Here is a 14,600-nt window from a genome sequence, read left to right as displayed (position 1 = left end):
GTCACTCCTAGGGCTATTGGGGACTGTGCGTTGGCTCCACTTTTCCTAACATGCCGGTCCCTAGGGAGTCACTGGGGACGATGCGTCGGACTGTTCATTCCGTGGTGGGCTGGTTTGGCGCCCAACCCTTGGGTGTTTGCGAATCCTGACGTGGTCCTCTCTGTTCGTGCGTTGGCGCCCACCGACCGTATCTTTTTGGGGGTTATGTACTCTGCAGGTGGCGGCACGATCTGTCGTCATGGATGTGGGTAAGGGTCTTGATACGTCGGTTGAAAGATGTCCCTCTATGGTGTGGGCTGTGCTTTTGGGCAGAAGTGCCTTGTTCTCAGGGGTAGGGGTGTGTATGATCCTGTACGCTGGTTTTGGCCCTTGTTCGGCCGGTGGGTTGAAGTATGTCCCTCTGTGGGGTTGTGTGAGTCACGGGTCCGTGGAGATGTCTGTTGGGGGCCACCACAGGTATACTGCTGCGTGTAGCCCCGGGTTCATCCTGTGTGTCCTCCATGCCGTCCCAGCTAATTAGTGCCCTTTGTCCCCTAGTGTATTGTTCCGGGGTATCATCGGATGGCCACAGTATTCCCTGACCTCCTGTCTCAGCCTCCGTAGTATTTGGAAGGCGGGTGGCCTAAGGGTCTAAGGTTTCTAGGTGTTGGTCGGAGGTGCGATCTTGACGAGGTATGTTCATCGTCCACTGTTATATTTTCTGCCCTGGTAGTGAATTCTCCCAAAGTGTGATGCCTCCTTCCTCTGTGTAAATGAATCATTCTTAACCTTCTTCATTGCTGTCCTCTTTCCTTTCTTCCCTCTTCGGCTATAATGTGTCGGACCCTTGCGCCCTTCGGATGGACCATGCCTCTCCTATTGGCTTTCTTTCACTATTCTTCTCTGGTGCCGGGGGACCCTGAGCCCCATGTATGACTATGCCCTTGCCTGCATTCGCCCAGTACCAGCTATTCCTTTCAGGCCCTAGGTGCATGGTAGCTCGTCCTTCGCTTGTTGCTTCCCAGTTCCAGTCCATTCCAACTGTCTGGTCTCTGGCCTGCTGCTGGGCCTTGCTACTCAGGAAGTCTCCAACTGACCCTGGTTTCTCGACCTCTGAAGCGATGTGCTCATGAACCGAACTTGCCTCCCTGAAGCCTAGCCTGCTGTGTCACTTTGGACTAGATCTCTCTGTGAGGAACAGCCAGGAGCTAAGCTTGGCCCTAGAGACCTGGCGTTAGTTGAGTATCTTAACCTTTCTCCTCATGGAGAATGCAAGCAGGAAGCCGGTCGCGCTATAGATAAAGGAACGCAAATAGCTCCTGACTCCAAGTTTACATTCCTGGATTGATGCTAGAGAAAGCCCTAAGCCACTTGCAGCCCACCCTTTTCAGACACTCACCTGATGACGATGTGTGACTTTGATTAACTTTATGCTTGCACTGTGCACTCCCATGGACAACCTGTAGTCTCATTGTTTTGAATTTGAAATTACATATTTATTTTGAAATCGATACCTTATTGCTCCGATTGTGCATTTTTCTAGTGTAACATATATATCTGAACCCACATCCCCGGCACAGCCCAGTTAGAGGCCATGTTCTGTTTAGTAATAAACTGTCGTCCCACACCCCTCCATAGGCCCCGCGTGCAAGCTCATCGAAGACGGATCTCTCTGGAGCGATTCCCTCTCCTCAAATATAGGTACCCTTTTTGGGTCTCCTCTTTCCTCTTAAGTGGTCTTCTTGTCATAGTTTTTTTCTGCGCACTTGCCACGTATCCTTTCAGGTGAGTACACCTTTGTTCCCAGCCTGACTCTGCGTTTGGGGGTGGCTTGTAGGTCTGCGGTACACCCTGCGATTGCGTTCCTTGCTGTTATCCATGGGGCGTTCACTTAGAGATTTAGAGTCAGTCGCTTGAATGGTTTGTTCTTATACAGCAGGAAGGCGTCTATAATTATGAAGAATTAACACTTTCAGTTGCTTTGATGTTGAAGTAAGTAATGGAGGCTTTTATCCCAAAGGAAAAGATATATTCGAAAATTTAGAAAGGTTAATGATCTGAGGGAAAAAGAGATTAATTTGCAAAGGAGGTGGGAAAAAAAGAATTAGCAAAAAATGGAAAAGGGGAAACAATGAGGCTGAGGGAAAAGATAAAAAATCGCGCAAAATCTACAAAGATTGTTTGAATATAGGGATGATCAATAGGTGTCTAAGAATTCCATTATATAAATCTAGAAATGTGTGGTTTTCTAATGTTTATATGTCTTACTACATTAATTAACCTTAATTAGCGTAAATCAGGGGTCCACATCACGTGGTCCAAGAGTTATACATTACGATTGGTCGCTGTTTGCATAGCGTTGAGCTAGTGATAGCAGTCCGATCAGGCACGAAAAAATCCAAGCAAATGCGCTAGTTAGTTCATCTGGCTTCAGTATGCTAGCCGCCACAGGACGAATTCTGACAGAAAATGAACAAGCAAGGTGTCTGGCACTTTAACAGAAGCTCGTCACAGCACCACCATTGCTGCGTGTCAGAGAGAAACTAAGCGGATCAAGAGATACCGTTTCTTTTTTACTTAACAGATGTACAGGGTGTAAATGATTACTTGACAGTGGAACTCTCTATGTATATCTTCTGTGTCTACATATTACAGAGATTATAGTTGTACAACACAAATCTTATGTAATCAATACAAAACGTTGCTACACAAATGTTATAACAATCTACGAATATGTCAAAAGATATACATATCTGACTACGTTATTTAAGACAAGGATTCTTGTTTCATATTGGGACTTTAGTGTAGTCACGTTATGGACGAAGCTGAGAAGGAGGTTGAGTAAAGAACCTGTTTTGTGAGCTTTGTGATGTCGAAACTGGACAGTGAGAGTTGAGTGAGAGAATAAAGATTAACGGCGTTTATATGTTAATGCGACTAGCTTGTCATGAGTGAGTTAAGAGAAAATAATGTTACGATTTAATCTGCAATTGATGCGTCCACAGGGATACTGATGCGGAGGCTAAAATAGTACACGAGAGTCTTTTACCCTTACTTGGTACTTAGGGTCACAGGGATTCTTGATTCGTTTTAAGCTCGAGGAGGTAGCATTCTTTTTATATTTATAAGTAACGTGAACTCCGATTTTTGTCTGATAGGGACGAGATCTTTTTTCTGCTTAGTTAAAGAATGGTCACTTATATATTTGTTTTGGTGTTTTGTAGGATTGTTTTCTGCTGTAAAAATTGTTGGTGTTTTTACCTACTACGTTTATGCTGAGTTATATATTTTGCTTGAGCCTAAAATTGAGCGTGACGCTCCACAGTTAACTGGTGGAACTTTGTAGTGCTCTTATATAAAAAGGAGCAATCCGACCAAAGCCTGGAGAGCCACGGCATACAAGAGGGATCAGGTGAGGGACTGAAAGTATCTTTTCTAAGTGTGGACGGCCCATGGATCAGCCTGAAAGAGAATCCTTAAAGAGAACGAACTGATATTGATGGTCATTCGAGTTGCTCCACGTGTTTTATTTCTTTATACTAGAAAGGTCAGCGGCTGAATTGTATATGTACATGTTCCGTTTATGTTGATATAGAAAAACAGTTAGCCAGTTATTTATGTTTCATATAATAGGGTTCTATTGTATGAATGCTTGAAATACATTGTTTTCCATGTGAAACCATACACTAAGACAGGTTATTTGTGGAAAACCAGTTTTGAATGCTGGAGCATTCATGTTGTGATGAGGGTGGGGGTGGGAGAGTGAGCGCGGAGTATCAGAAGAACAGTTCGAGGTGTAATTATGTTCTTCGATATATAGAGTGTTTCATATTGATTGAATCGCTGAAATACGATTGTGGTTCATGTAAACCATACAACTAAGACCAGCGGTATTGGTGGAACATTTTTGAATTCGCTTTAGGTAAAGTGCATTCATGTGTTCTGTGTGTGATTTTAAGTGTGACTTGTTTGATGCAGTAGATATATTTTTCAAAGTACTCAACAAGAAAATAGGAACAATTGAACAAGAAAAAAAAACATTCTTCAGAATAAGAACGCCCAGAACTTTTGCAGACGTAAACTTTGCCGTCTTTCACTTATTGCAGCCACCTCAGCTACACGATGCACTCTGTCTGCACACGCATGCACATACACACGGACAAACACACACTAATGTTCTCTCTCTTGTGTTTGTCAGCAGTTCATGGTGGCCCTGTCATTTGCCTCCTTCACCAAAGCTCTGTCAGGGACCTACATGAAGAGTGCCATCACTCAGAGAGACACTTTGACCTGTCCAGCTCTCTCATCGGACTCATAGACGGCAGCTTTGAGATGGGTATCAACAATAGCATTGAGTTGCTTGAGAATTCATGTAGTAAAAACCAGATACAGACTACAGTATGATCCATTTCTTTTGTGGTTCAATCAGAGTCTGCTCACAATACTGTCCAGTTTTATAGTTGTTCCTATTAATTGATTGACTGGTGTTTGTCCATGACTCTACTGTCAAACCCCTAACATTGTTTTATGTGATGCTATATTGTTGCAGCCTAGTATCCAAACTGATATGACATTTTTAGTTTTTTTTTAAAACAGCGTTTATAATTTGCGATTCCTGGCTACTGTAGTGTTGTGGTTTCTTGCAKGTAACCTGCTGTTCCTGGCTGTGGTCAGCCATTTTGGGGCGAAGCTGCACCGGCCCAGGCTAATTTCTATGGGCTGTTTCCTCATGGCTGTAGGATCCTTCCTCACAGGCCTGCCACACTTCTTCATGGGACGGTAAAACAACTGAAATACTGGTTAAACTTGTGCTTCTAGAGATACTCCAATGCGGAGGATAGTTTCACTTTAGAAATAAAGAAATGTATCCAGTTGTTGATTAATYTCAGTTAATTTAGAACTAAAGTCTTGCGTAATTGGTCAGCTGCTTGATTATGTTTTGGGGCCATACATGTTAAGAGAAGCGATTTAAGAGATGCTTTAACTGTGATGTGGTAAAGTTGGACCCAGATACAGAGAAGAGACCAGAAGATGAAGCAGTGGTTCCAACCAGTCTCCATCCCTCAAGGGCCCACTTAACTGCCAAGAGCTCCCGGTTGCCTACATCGTAGTTGCTTTCCGCTGGTCGAGAACCGCTTGGAGAGAAAGGCGCATGGGTGCAGTTTCTTAACCTCCTAGTTCCGCTGTGAAAGGACCGCACCAGCTCCGGTGTCCGAGGCGTCCACCTCTACCACAAAGGGACGAGTAGGATCAGGATGAACGAGGATGGGTCCGGAGGTGAAACATCCCTTGAGCTCTGTCAACCTCGGGATTCCAGCAAAAACCTGCTTGAGTGAGGTGGGACAGGGCCGAATGTGTTCCGGAAGGGTTTTTGCAGAAGATCAGGATGTCGTCGAGGTAAACAAAGACAAACCCGGTTCAACATATCCCTAAGAGTGTCATTGATCAATGCTTGAAAGACTGCCGGTGAGTTCGATATCCCGAAGGTCATGACTAAATACTCAGTGACCACTAGGGGTGTTTAAGTAAGGCAGTTTTCCACTCATCTCCCTCCCTGATTCACCCGCTAAATGGCACACATACTTAATCCATGTCTCAATTGTTTCAAGTCTTACAATATTTTTTAAACCTGTCTCCTCTTCTTTATCTATACTGATTTAAGTGGATTTAACTAGTGACATACATAAGAGATTATAGCGTTAACCTGGTTTCACCTGGTCAGCATATGTCATGGAAAGAGCAGGTGTTATTAATATTTTATACACTCAGTGTAACTCATTGGCACTGACATAAGTTATTTTCAACCATTAACTGGGGCCTTGTTGAGGCCTTATGTAGGTAAGTAATTGCTGATTGACAATAAAGTATTATTTTGATGTATGAAAAAAATATGGTATGCAATTCCTATGTAGAGAAGGTTCTCTCTGGTAGTTGTTCAATATGAGTTCAACTTTTACAGGGCACTCTTTTTTTCTTTAAGGATTTTTTAAAATTAACAAATATCATCAAACAAAAGAGGAATAGTCACATTGCTGTGATAAGGTGCGTCTCGGTGAGAGGTGTAGGAGTCAGGCGCAGGAGAGCAGGGATTTCTGAGAAGCGTGTTTAATATATAATTATATATACATAGTCCACCAATACAAAATGGGCAACAGAGTCCGACTAAACTAAAACTTCACGACTCCACTAACCTCTCGAGAAGGCAGAAACTCGTGCCAACACACGGAGGAACAACCACAGTCAGACACTACATCAAGTGCCTAAAAAGTGAAACAAAATACAGAAACTCGTGCCAAACGCACGGAGGAACAAACTCAGTTCCGAAATTTAACTACACGTGCGTAATAACGAAAACAAGAACATCAAAGATAATCAAGCGCAAATACCACAAGTTAATCCCGCACGAAATAAGGCAGGTAACAGGTGCCCTATATACACACAGAAATAACGCAATTGAAACCAGGGCCTGTTGCCACAAAGTAGAATTAAGACATCGGGATAAATGACTCAGTGTGAGCTCAATGAAGCCAAAACATGTGCGTCCAGGCTTAATTGGTTGCACAAGACCAAGCCAGGATGAGCAGACACGGATTCATTAAGCCAGGTGAAACCAATCCTGGATAGGTGCGCGCTCACGGCTCACTCAAATAGACCCCGCCACAGATCACAGATTAACTGATTTACCATGGCAACTAGAGCCGCGTACTTTTCCCCGTCGGAAGCACAAATCCTCATGGAGGCATACGAGGAGGTAAAAGATATAATTAAGAAGAAAGGCAACACCGCCACAGTGATAAAGCAAAGAGAAAGGCGTGGCAAAGTATTGCAGACCGCCTGAATGCGTAAGTAGTGCACAATTAACACTCACCGCTCCGCTGAAACACACAATTACAATTCAAATATTTAATTCACATCTCCAAAAATGCAGTTGTACTGTAATTATGAAACGGTTAAATTTTTAATTGAAATGCACTGCAGATATGAGTGAAATTGTGTAAAGTAATCCATCACACTGTATAAAGCTATGATACATTTTTTGATATTTTACTGAAAACAAGACAAAAATACCAAGTAATTTTTTGCAGTGTGACTCCATTAAATGTGTGTGTGTGTGTGTGTGTAGATTAAACATGAACGGGCCAAAACGGACATGGCAGCAGGTCAAATCAAATACAAGAACATTCTGCAGAATGGTATGGTCCCTGACTAATATTTAACAAAGCACAAGCATATATTGTACCCAGAAGGTGCCTGCTCACACATTGTCTGTACTGTTTTAGCAGTGAAAAAGAATACCCACAGACAAGGCACGGGTGGTGGGTCACCAAAGGCTGACCTTACCCCAGCAGAGGACATGGCCTTGGAGCTAAATAAAGGCAGGCCCGTCTTAGAGGGATCCCTGGGGGAAGAGACGAGCATAGGTCCCCTCAAGATGCCACCCGCTTCATTCAAGGTATGTCCTTCCATCTCTACATGGGATACAACCACATTCATATTGAATCAATTTGGACTGTCTGACTTTGGTTTACCTATTGCCTGGCAGTGTCTGGCAGCACTGTGTTCCTGTTAGAGCCACCAGCACAAGCACAGACGATGCTGATCCAGTGAGTACTCCATCAAAGGCATACTGTAGGCCTGGCATGTCTTGGTCTACTAGCTTCAATATGAATCCGATTAAATGTGATAGGGTGAAGGCCCCAGTGCAGCAGCAACAGCACATGATGGAGACGATGATGAGGAGGAGACCATCTCTCTGGATTCCAGAAGGCATGAGGTATCATGTTAAGACTGTGAAAGTACTATTTACTCTACAATGGTGAGGAGTCCTCATCAAAATCAAAAAATCTAATTTCTTTTACAGGACCCAGATGCTATACAGTGGAAAACCAGCCTGGCACATAGGTGTATTAATAAAAGGACACCACATCCTGCAAATTCCAGCTGCGCTAATTGTATTGTGTCACAGAGCTCACAACTATCAGAAAGTTGTATGGCAACCACCTCCGGCGCAAAATAGAACTGGCAGACATAGACATTCAGTACAAGAAGAAAAAGATGGAAAATCTTGACTGGAGTCCGAAAAAAAAGAGGACAATTAGGAAACTGGACTCTATGAAATAAAAAAACTTGAGAGGGAGGTGAGATATGCCTTCAATGTACACTGTATGCTAACTGTAACACAATGTATTAATCATTATTTTTTCTTCCTCCCCCAGCTCAAAGAAGATGACACAGCTCAAAATAAAAATTAGGTATATTCTCGTAAAGTCAAGTGAGCCATCGACATATGAGCTTCTTATTGTGAGCACACAGGAGGGTGGCATCTTTCTAAGGTTTTTTATTTTCCCAGCAATCAGTACAACCAAGTCATCGTTATAAGGCATCGCCCTCTTTTGCCCACCCCCCCAGCACCAGGTGTGGCCACTAGCCTATATAAGGCCCAAAATTGTGTGTTCCTTTCTGCTCTGACAATGGCATGCCCATTCGTGCGAGATGTGGTGGATAGAGAAGCACTTGTGCTGAGGAGAGCCTTCAGGCGAGAAAGGGTCTTCAGGGACCGGTTGGACCCACTGGCCTTCCCTGATGACCATCTATATGAAAGATACAGGTTTTCTGCAGATGGCATCAGGTATCTATGCAGACTACTGGGTCCCAGGATTAAGCACCGCACTGCACGGAGCCATGCACTGAGTGTGGAGCAAATGGTTTGTGTGGCCTTGCGCTTTTTTGCTAGTGGAGCCTTCCTGTACTCAGTGGGGGATGCAGAACAGCTGAACAAGGCCACAATTTGCCGCACAAAAGGAGTGTGTGTCTGGCTATCAAAGCATTAGCAGATGTCTTCATCTCCTTCCCTGGCCACAGAAGACTCTGTGACATCAAGAGGAGTTCTATAGGATTGCAGGTAAGAGGATCTACAATTACAGGACAACTGTTAACACATAGTAGGATACTCATTACTTTGTGTGACAGGTTTCCCCAATGTCATTGGTGCAGTGGACTGCACACACATAAGGATAAAAGCCCCTCAGGTGCCCATGAGGCCGATTTTGTGAATAGGAAATCCTTTCACAGCATTAATGTTCAGGTGAACATAACTTTTTGATATGTCCATTGACGAACACTCTGCATTGCCAGTGATGTGCATTGATTGGTGATAATATTCCTCATCTTATGATTTCAGATGGTCTGCAATGCTGACTGTGTGATCAGCAATGTTGTGGCAAAATGGCCTGGCTCAGTCCATGACTCCAGAATCTTTCGGGCCTCTGAAATCTATCAGTGCCTATCACAAGGTAAGCCCACACCCCTTTTATAACCATCATGGTGTGTCAAAGAATATCACTGTGTTTATGAGGTAGTAATGATGAGATTTTGTGTTGACAGGTGAATTCTCTGGTGTGTTGCTGGGAGACAGGGGGTATGGCTGCCAGCCTTTTCTCCTGACACCTTTCACAGACCCCCAGGAAGCACAGCAGGCCTACAACCATGCCCATGCCAGGACCAGGCGCCAGAGTTGAAATGACCTTTGGCCTCCTGAAGGCACGCTTTCACTGCCTTCACAAATTAAGGGTCAGCCCTGTTAGGGCATGTGATATTACTGTGGCTTGTGCTGTCCTCCACAATGTGGCCTGCCTGAGGAAGGAGAGGGCCCCCAGAGTGCCACCAGCCATGGACTGGGACAATCCGCAATCTTCCCTGATGACGACAGTGGTCGGCTGCTGAGGGACCAATATGTGTTGAATTATTTTAGTTAGTATGTGTGCTTTCAATTTTGGTTAAATATGTCCTGCGGTGGCAGAGGATTTGGGTTTTTTTGGGTTCGTTTTTGACGAATTTGGCCTCTTATGATGTTTGTGCGGTATACTGTGTGTAATACAAGGCTGCAGGGAGGCTACTGCATCCATTCATTTGTCTGTTAGTTGATGTGTATGGATTTGTCCTGCATTTATTTTAGTGTGCAGACATGCAGGGTGTGTTATATACAGACCTTTGAATGTGTATGTATCATTTTGTATAATATGCTTGGATTCTGTGCTTTCCATCTTGTAGAGTCACTGTGACTTCAGTTTCGAAAGGAGCTGATGGTTTACCTGCTTTGTTTTGTCCTTATTCAATAAAGGAACATAATGTTACACATTGTGTTTTTATATTCATATGGAATGTGTATTTGTTTATATGACAGAGTACTAGGGCCACACCTGAAGAAAAAGGATAAAGTCATAAATTTATGAGGCTGGTTCTTTCTGCAGAAAAGCTACATATTGTTTTTACAGTTTTGATACTTATGACAATGTGATACTTAATATTCTGGCACATCAGCATGTCTTTGTTTATGAAACCATACTGAAGTACAATTTCACGAAATGCCCACATCTGTCATTTTAACAACTGTCCTCCTTTAAAACAACTGGTTACAATATTATGACTTGTGTTTTTTTCCCCTCTGTGGCCCTAATATTCTATCATTTTATATATAGCCTTATAGTCTATGGGAAACTGTAAATTATCTAATGATAGCAACATCATCTAAAAATCATTTTTTATCCAAAATCATTGAAATAATGATCACAAACGTTTAAATAATAACAGTGGGTCTAGTTATATGTGATAACAATGTATAGTGAGCAGTGAAATAACTATTGGTTTCCATTTGTGGTGACTGCTGACTGACATTAGGGATGAGATTAAATAGATCCTGGAATTTAGCCTGGTCTGGAGCAGGCTAGCTCCACAGAATAAATCTCCATGGTAATTATATACATAACATATCCTCCTGCCCCCTATCCATCTTTAGTGCAACCGGATTACGGATCAATTGAGCCAGGATCACCAAGATATCCTGGCTTAATCCCTATTCCTAGTTTTGTGCAACAGGCCCCAGGTGTGAAAAGGAACACAGACAAAACAACCAGAAAAGGAAAAAGGGATCGGTGGCGCTAGTAAACCGGCGACGCGAGCGCCGCCCGAACAGGGAGAGGAGTTATCTTCGGTAGAAGTCGTGACATGCGAACAAGCATACATACAAACTATTTACATTGCCGGAATCTAAACAAACAAAATCATATTCATTAATAATACAACAAGTTTTAATTGCCTTTTTGTTTTTCATTTTAGTTAAAGTGGTGCCATATTGTTTAAACTCATTTATAAAGTGAAAAAAGTAAAGTTTTGAATTAGACCATTTGCATTTGTGAATATGAAATTGACCTAGTATTATTAGCAGTTGAATTAAATATACTACATCTTTATCTATGTCAGAATTTCTGAAATAAATCATTATATCAAAACCATTAAATAGTACAACCGGTCCTATTTTTTTGTAACAAAATTCCGTATGTCAATCCAAAACATTCTGCTATTGTCACACCCTGACCTAAGAGAGCCGTTTTATTTCTCTATTTGGTTAGGTCAGGGTGTGATGTGGGGTGGGCATTCTATGTTTTGTATTTCTGTGTGTTTGGCCAAGTGTGGTTCCCAATCAGAGGCAGCTGTCTATCGTTGTCTCTGATTGGGAATCATACTTAGGCAGCCCGTTTTGCCACCTTAGTTGTGGGTAGTTGTCTTTGTTAGTGGCCTGTATAGCCCTAGTAAACTTCACGTTCGTTTGGGTGTTTCTTGTTTTGTTGGCGACATTTATAATAAAGAAAAATGTACGCTCACCACGCTGCACCTTGGTCCGGTCATTTCCACGAAGACATCGATCGTGACAGCTATAAATACAGGTAAAAAAAACAAATGCAAAATGGTCTCCTTCTCCATTCCACAGAAATCACAGATATATTCAATATTCAGCTTGAATCTTTCCAAAACATGTTTCACAGGATAAATTCTATGTAACATTTTAAATTAAACTTCCTTTTCTTTGTTACTGATACAATATTTGTTAGCAATTTTCCATGCTTTCCCCCATTGTATATCACCATAGATATCTGACCAAAAGAATCTTGCTGAGGGAATTGTAGTATCACAAACAATATTCCTAATCTGTTTATTACTACATTTATCTTTGATGTTAATATTGCCAATGAATATATTTTCATGTAAATCTATGTTACTTACATCAACCACAGAGGAATTTAAAATAGATTACAACCCCCCTTGGAATCGCATCAAAAACAATTGCATATTCTTTTGGGGTTATTGGAATTATAAACTTATCAAGAAATTCCCCATATGAGAGTAGATATCCATCCTTATTCAGTAACTGACCAACCCAAATAATTTTATTCTCAAACCAGTTATGAAAAAAATAGACTTACTTTTTATGGAACAACAAAAATATCTGTGAGGGGAAAAAGTGTGTTTATACGCTAACATCCAAGCTAAAATTGCCCGCTTATGAAATTTGGCAAACTTTACTGGGATTTTATCAATATCAAAATTACATGGAAGCAAAAATTCTAAACCACCAACAGAGTCAAATAAATACTTAGGAAGACATTCCAAATACTGTTCTGGTTCTTAACATACTTCAGAATCCAATTTATTTTAAAAGTAGTATTCAGAGTATTGAAATCTAAAACCTCAAGACCTCCTTGTTCTTGGGTATTAGTGAGAATATCTTTTCGTAGATAGTGAGGCTTGTTCCTCCAAATAAAATTGTAACGATTCTTATCTAAGTCCTTTACAATTTTAGGGGGTAAGTCAAGGGATAACGAGACATAAAGCGATCTGGATAACCCTTCAGCTTTGGATAATAAAACCCGACCGTATAACGAAATATCTCTCATCAACCAGAGGTTCAATTTTTTCTTTGTTTTCTCAATAATGGTGTTAAAGTTCAATTCACTCCTTTGTTTTTCATCCTTGGATATAACAATTTCAAGATAAGTAACCTTATCTTTAACTGGGATACCATATACTTCCTGTAAAACACAATCCTTGAGTGGAAATAAGACTGACTTATTGATATTAATTTCCAAACCCAAAACAATGGAAAAGTCTTCAATACAGGAAACTGCTTTAGAAACCTCATTCCTGTCTCTTAAAAATATAGTGGTTGTCACGACTTCTGCCGAAGTCGGCTCCTCTCCTTGTTCGGGCGGCGTTCGGCGGTCTACGTCACCGGCTTTCTAGCCATCGCCGCTCCATTTTTCATGTATCCATTTGTTTTGTCTTGTTCCCTGCACACCTGGTTTTCATTCTCCAATCAATCTACATGTATTTATTCCTCTGTTCCCCATCATGTCTTTGTGAAAGATTGTTTGTGTTACGTGTTATTTGTTGACGCGCCAGACTGGTTTGTTTTTTCCGTGGTATTTCACGAAGATGTTTATTGTTAAACATAATTCTTGTGACTGTTTTGAGCTTTTTGCACTTTTGCCTCAATAAAGTGTGCGCCTGTTCACAAATCTCTGCTCTCCTGCACCTGACTTCGCTACCAGTATGCACACAATTGACAGAATCTTTCAACCACCATGGAGTCAGCAGGAGCAGGTACCCCGGTCAGAGGAGTCGAGGAGCGCGTCCAGGAAAACGATGCAATGCTACATCTCGGTGCCATGATGAATCGCGTTGTCCAGACCATGGACCGCTGGGAGAGAAAGGAAGTCTCTCCAGCGCCTTGACAAGCGCAACCGGGGTTACCTCTACCCGACCCGTCTGGATCCAGCACCAGTGGGATGCATCTCTCCCTTCCCAGGGAGTATGATGGGACGGCCGCACAGTGCCAGGGGTTACTTTTACAACTGGACCTATACCTGGCCACCGTTCACCCAGCTCCCTCAGGAAGGGAGAGAATATCCGCCCTTGTCTCATGCCTCTCGGGGAGAGCTCTGGAGTGGGCAAACGCCGTGTGGGGAGAGGAAGACGCGGCGTTGGACCACTTCGAAGAGTTCACCCGCTGCTTCCGGGCCGTCTTTGACCATCCGCCTAAAGGTAGAGCGGCGGGGGAACGACTCTTCCATTTGAGGCAGGGGACGAGAAGCGCACAGGATTTCGCGCAGGAGTTCCGGACCTTGGCCGCCAGAGCAGGATGGAACGACAGGGCCCTTATCGAACACTATCAATGCAGCCGATGTGAGGACGTCCGACAGGAGTTGGCCTGCAGGGATGCCACCATCACCTTTGACCAACTGGTGGATCTGTCCATCTGGTTAGATAACCTGCTGGTCATCCGTGGACGTCCTGAGGGGGCTCTGTCGGTTCCATCTCCCAGCACTCCCGCTCCGGTGCCCATGGAGCGGAACTGTCTTAAATTTGATCGTTTATTTGCGTATTAGGGTACCAAAGGATTGATTATAAACGTTAATTGACTTGTTTGGATAAGTTTATTGGTCATGTTTGGGTTTCATTTTGTATGCATTTTGAAAGAGGGAAACCGAGTGAATTATTGACTGAAGCGCGCCAGCTAAACTGAGTTTTTATGGATATAAAGAAGGACATTATCGAACAAAAGTGTCACGAATACCACCGAAGGTGGCTCCCCTTCCTGTTCGGGTGGCGCTCGGCCGTCGTCACCGGTCTACTAGCTGCCACCGATCCCTTTTTCCTTTTCGTTTGTTTTTGTCTAATTGTTTTCACCTGTTCCTTGTTGGGGTTTTGGATGGGTGTTATTTAAGTTTGTTTAGCCCGCTGGTGTTTGTGCGGGCTTGTTGTTATTTTGACGTATGTGGTGTTTG

The 14,600-nt window shown here is 42.8% G+C and overlaps 1 long non-coding RNA gene across 2 annotated transcripts; it reads left to right on the top strand.

Annotated features, from left to right (window-relative positions):
* The first annotated feature begins 8,466 nt into the window (after positions 1-8,466).
* LOC139027451 (uncharacterized) lies at positions 8,467-10,133 on the top strand. Of its 2 annotated transcripts, none has more exons than XR_011479538.1 (3): positions 8,467-8,881; positions 9,161-9,272; positions 9,364-10,133. It is a non-coding gene; the product is annotated as an uncharacterized lncRNA (long non-coding RNA). The 2 variants fall into 2 exon arrangements; XR_011479537.1 differs by lacking the exon at positions 8,467-8,881 and adding an exon at positions 9,001-9,064.
* Positions 10,134-14,600: the final 4,467 nt, after the last annotated feature.

Source organism: Salvelinus sp. IW2-2015, unplaced genomic scaffold (genome assembly GCF_002910315.2).
Source record: "Salvelinus sp. IW2-2015 unplaced genomic scaffold, ASM291031v2 Un_scaffold16429, whole genome shotgun sequence".
Lineage (NCBI taxonomy): Eukaryota > Metazoa > Chordata > Actinopteri > Salmoniformes > Salmonidae > Salvelinus > Salvelinus sp. IW2-2015.
The sequence above is the reverse complement of the archived record's forward strand: the minus strand, read 5'-3'. Positions and strand labels throughout refer to the sequence as shown.